The sequence below is a fragment of the Microcaecilia unicolor genome, chromosome 11, assembly GCF_901765095.1.
Source record: "Microcaecilia unicolor chromosome 11, aMicUni1.1, whole genome shotgun sequence".
Lineage (NCBI taxonomy): Eukaryota > Metazoa > Chordata > Amphibia > Gymnophiona > Siphonopidae > Microcaecilia > Microcaecilia unicolor.
In genome coordinates, this window is record NC_044041.1 from 70,610,271 (window position 1) to 70,615,861 (window position 5,591).

A 5,591-nucleotide genomic window follows, 5' to 3' on the forward strand; every position below is an offset into this window, starting at 1 on the left:
AACATTTTAAAAGATTGCACATCCCTAGCACTTAGCTGTAACCTATCTGTTCTCCACACTTTACAGGAAGATTATTATACTTTTCTTAATCCAGCTCTGTGTTTTGGGTCTCAGAGTTCCTGAGTTGTTGATCTGAGTTCACTATCAACATTTTATTTATTTAGTATTTATTAGGATTTATTTACTGCCTTTTTGAAGGAATTCACTCAAGGTGGTGTACAGTAAGCATAGATCAAACATGAGCAATAGGCAGTTACAGCAGTACAACTAACAATACAAAGTATGGCATGGTATACTATTTGCAATGTCAACACAATACGTAATAGAACATTATAATTGGTAGTGAAGGGTAAGGCAAAGTTGTAACATATAGATGAGTTAGAAAGTAAGGTGACTGATTTGAAGAAAGTTGCACATGAGGTCAGAGAGATAGTTAAATATCTCAGCTAGAGTAGCAGTGGATAAACATGTAACAGGATTGCTTATATTGTCGTTTTAGTTCAAATGTTGAAACATTCCTGATGCAGGCTTACAAAATAACATTCAAAATAAAATTGGCAATAAAAATACAAAGACAGCACTGCAAATAGTCAGTCATACAGTAAATTCAACCTCGAGCTCATTCCAAGGCCTACTGAAAATTAAAGCCTTTAATTGATTTCTAAAGGAGAGTACCAGTTGAATTTGTCGCAATTGTTGTAGTAAAGAATTCCACAATTTTGGAGCTGCCACTATAAACACTGTCTCTATATTCTTCTAGTCTCACTTGTTTGAATGATGGAATTTCGAGTAAACTCTGACTCTGTGATCTCATGGAGCAAGTAGGAGTGTAAATCTTCAAACTGGTAGAAAGACATGCAGAAGCTTGATCACATAGTATTTTAAATATCACCGTCATAATCTTAAAGCGAATCCGCAAAAGATGGGAAGCCAATGTAACTGAATTACTATAGGTGTGATAGGATCATAATATGACCCCCTCTGAAATCAAACGGGCTGTAGCATTTTGAGCCACTTGAAGGGCCAAAGAGACTTTTTTCGTAGCCCTACAAAAACAAAAAAAGCACTACAATTAGTCAAATAGTGGAAAAACAAAAGCCTGGACTATATTGCAAAAATTAGTTACACTTAGAAATGCGCAAACATTGCTTAAACATTTTAGTTTATAAAATATTTTCTGACGACTCTTGGCGACATTTACCACCCAACCTAGAGATTGCAAGAACGGCATCACTCGATCCGTGACGCGACAACTCTCTTGATAAGACTTCGCTCTGATTAACCAATCGTCGAGGTATGGATGAACAAGATACTACACTTGATCTTAGCCAAAAGGCCGAGAAGCGAAGTTTTTAGGGTTCCGCTAAACATTAGAGACACCCATAGGAATGCATTGGCGTCTCTAACGTTTAATGCACCCTGAATTTTAATGCGTGCTAAAAAACATGAGCGTGCCTTAATAAAAGACACCCTAAGAGCAGTATCTAAGGTCACTCCTAGATACTTGCTCTCCCCCCCCCCCCCCAAAATGGTAAAGTCACAACCATCAAAGGTGAAGGTACGAGGAAAAGATGGGTCATCCTTTCCTGACAAAATTAATATTTTTGTCTTTGCCATGTTTATACAAAACATGTTGGCCATCAACCAAGGTTTTTATTGTATCCAAACACAAACCAAGAAAGTTAAAAGTGTCTGCAGACTTATCTTTTGTTGGGGGGAAAAACTGTATATCATCTGCATATAGCCAATAATGAGTGGGGTCATGTAGATGTTAAATAGTAATCGGGATAACGAAGAACCTTGCGGTACACTAAAACAAATATTTAACTATGAAGACACATCGTCAGTCAGTTAGAAACGAACCAAACCACTTCAGTACCGGACCAAAGATTCTTAAAGACTTTAGTCTCATCAACAGTAAGTTGAGACTGACTGTGTCAAAAGCAGCTGAAGTGTCTAGAATATCCATTAAAAAATTCAGATGCAGCCTCCACCAACCCAGGAAAGTATGCTGCAAGCATTTGCTTCCCCAGAAAGTATATGTGGGGGGGAGGGTGGAAGTTGTAGCCTAGACAGTCTATTCAACCTATTCCTGAGCCCTTTAGCATTCCTGAGACTCTATAAAATCCATCTTAGACCCTTGCCCTTCCAGATTATTTTACATGCATTGGTAATCTCATAAATAAATAAAATGCTGTGACTCCAGCCACCCGGTGATTACAGAGAGACAGGAGTTGAAAGGGGCAAGATCAGGCCTGGTGAGATCTGGTGCAGCAGGTCAGTGAATGTCATCTGATTCCCTGTGTTTGAACCAGAAGTGCTAAAGGGCTCAAAACTGGACTATTACAAGTTGCTTATTAGTTTACCCAACTCTTAAATACACAGGTTACAATTAGTACAGAACACTGCAATTAAACTTCTCCATGGCCGTAAGATCATGTAACCTCTCTCTTTAGATCTGACTTCTTATATCTTACAGAATCCCATATAAAATTCTTGTTTTATACCATCAAAGCCAATCTTCTGGCCTCCCTTCTTTTTTGGCAAGTCTTTTCATCTCCTGTTCCCCAACTGGGATATGCAGCAAACAGGATGGAGAGATGCTTCAAAGAACAAACAGAAGTCAAATATTCCAAAAGGTTTTTTCTTCTTACAAAGTTACATAAAACACCTGGACCCAACACGGTCTGTGTTTTGGCTGTTATGCATTCTTCAGGGGTCACAGCTCTGAGTGTATGTGACCATAATAACTTGGATAAAATGCCTTATCTGATATTGAACAAATGTGAAATCCTTGAAGGTGTAAAGATGCACATAACGGTTACAGTGGTAAGGCTTCTGTGAAAACAGTGTTAATCACCCCTACCCTTTATAATAGTCTCCTCAGACTGGAAACCTATCTTGATGAGTTTAAATCTCAACTGAAAGTGTATTATTTTTCCCTTGCCTTCCCTGCAACTGCTTGGCCAACTTTTACTTTTCTTCTTTCTATCTATGGCATTTCTGACTGGAGGCTCAGAAGATAGAGATGAAAGATTTTACTCCCACCCTCTGTTTTTCCTTTCCCATTCTTCCCTTGTTCTAAATTGTAACTATCCCCTTCCCGTGTTTTCTTCTTGTATAAGTTCCTTGTGGTTCTGTATTGTACTTGAATGTATTGCTGCTGGATGCACTGTTAGTTTGAATTGTGCTCTCCTTCCTCATATTTGTATTTACTTTGTAAACCACTTAGATTTTTCTTTTTATATATTACTGGTATATCAAATAAACTGAACTTCAAGACAGCATTTCAAAAAGCTCCCCCACTTTGAAGTGTCCCTTCTCAACCCAAACTTCCAGACCATCATGCCTAACTCCTTGCTGTGGAACTGGATTCTCTCATCAGAAACAATGCTATAGACTAAGTTCCCCCTCATTAAAGCGGTCAGGTATTCCATTCAAATGTTTTCCTTACCCCCAAAAAATCAGGGGGACTCGATCCCATTCTTGACTTCCAGAGGTCTTGATGTATTTGTAAACTGAGAAAAATTCAAAATGATCTCACTCTCTACCATTCTCCCTCTCCTAAATCATGGCAACTGGTTAGCTTCCCTCAGTCTCAAAGGTGCTTACACTCTTATCCCAATCCACTCAAACCATTGGCAGTTCCTTCATTTCACCTTCCTAAATTGCCATTAGCAATTTTGGGTGCTACCCTTCAGCCTCTTCTCTTCCTTCAGCGTCTTCACAATGTGTTTAGCTTAGTCTCTGCATGTCTTTGAAAGCAGGAATGCTTCATCTATCCTTATTTTGATGACTGGGATCTCAGGACCCTCCAAGTCTCTGGTAACAATTTCCTTAAGCACCACCATATGCATCTTATCAGTCCTGGGATTCCTGATAAATGCAGAGAAGTCCACTCTATCCCCCAACTCAACAATTAACATTCATCAGTGCATATCTGAACACAATATAGACAAAGCTTTTCTTGTCAAGACCAGTGCTCCAGACTCTTCACTTGCTCTAAAGACCCCCCATATTTGGTCTATAACAACTGTAGAAATGAATAAGCTTTTAGGACATATGGCGGGGCATAATTGAACGAAAACGCCTATCTCCATGGGCGTTTATCTCCGAGAACAGGTCAGTGAAGGGGCGGACCGAACCGTATTTTCGAAAAAAATAGACGCCCATGTTTTATTCAACAATGTGTGAGCTGGGCGTTTTTGTTTTTCAGCGATAATAGAAAATGAAAGCGCCCAGCTCAAAAACGAATAAATCCAAGACATTTATTCGTGGGAGGGGCCAGGATTCGTAGTGCACTGGTCCCCCTCACATGCCAGGACATCAACCGGGCACCCTAGGGGGCACTTTTACAAAAACAAAAAAAAAGGTCAAAGAGCTCCCAGGTGCATAGCACCCTTCCCTTGTGTGTTGAGCCCCCCAAATCCCCCTCAAAACCCACTGCCCACAAGTCTACACCATTACTATAGCCCTAAGGGGTGAAGGGGGGCACCTACATGTGGGTACAGTGGGTTTGGGGGGGTTGGACGACTAATAAGCATTAAGCAGCACAATTGTAACAGGTAGGGGGGGATGGGCCTGGGTCCACCTGCCTGAAGTCCACTGCACCCCCTAACAACTCCTCCAGTGACCTGCATACTGCTGCCAGGGAGCTGGGTATGACATTTGAGGGTGAAAATAAAAATGTGTGAAACATCATTTTTTTGTGGTGGGAGGGGGTTAGGTACCACTGGGGGAGTCAGGGGAGGTCATCCCCGATTCCCTCCAGTGCTCATCTGGTCATTTAGGGCACTTTTTGGGGCCTTATTCGTGAAAAAACAGGGTCCAGGAAAAGTGTCCTAAATTCTAGCTAAAAACGTATACTTTCTTCCCATTATCGCTGAAATGCGCCCATCTTTGTTCGGCAGATAACCACGCCCCAGTTCCGCCTTCGCCACACCTCTGACACGCCCCCATAAACTTTGTCCGCATCCGCGACGGAGTGCAGTTGAAAACGCCCAAAAATCGGCTTTCGATTATACCGCTTTATTCGTTTTTGTGAGATAAACGTCCATCTCCCGATTTAGGTCGGAACTTGGGCGTTTTTCTCGTTCGATTATAAGCTGGATGGTGGTCTCTGTGAATGTAGTTCTCTTTACAAGATTAAAAATGAGTTGTTTTTTTTTACAGTGTCCATCCTTTGACAAGAAAAATACTTCTTTCACCATCTTACATCAGCTTCAAGAAATTGCTCAAAACCTGGCTTTTGTAACAAACCTACCCCACAGCCATGTAGTGACCTTTCTCTACCACTGTTTTCCATCCCTCTGCTGCTTACCTTCCTTATTCACCTCTGCACACTGCCCCTTCACGTCCTTTCTTTTCTCTGCTTGCCTTTTCTCTATTTTTAAATTTGTAAACCGCCTAGATGTGTGACTTATTGCAAATAGGTGGTATATCAAAAACATGTAAATAAACAAACTATGCATTAAACATTCTCTGCAATGATGGTGGATGGATACCAACATAAAGAAAGGATGTCCTTCCAAACCACACAACCATAGTTGTCCCTCACCATGGATACATTCCCCTTTGCAAGGGGAGTGCAC

The 5,591-nt window shown here is 40.9% G+C and overlaps 1 pseudogene; it reads right to left on the bottom strand.

The window, feature by feature from the left end:
• Positions 1-1,262: 1,262 nt before the first annotated feature.
• Positions 1,263-1,348, bottom strand: LOC115481263 (annotated as a pseudogene).
• Between the last annotated feature and the right edge of the window lie 4,243 nt (positions 1,349-5,591).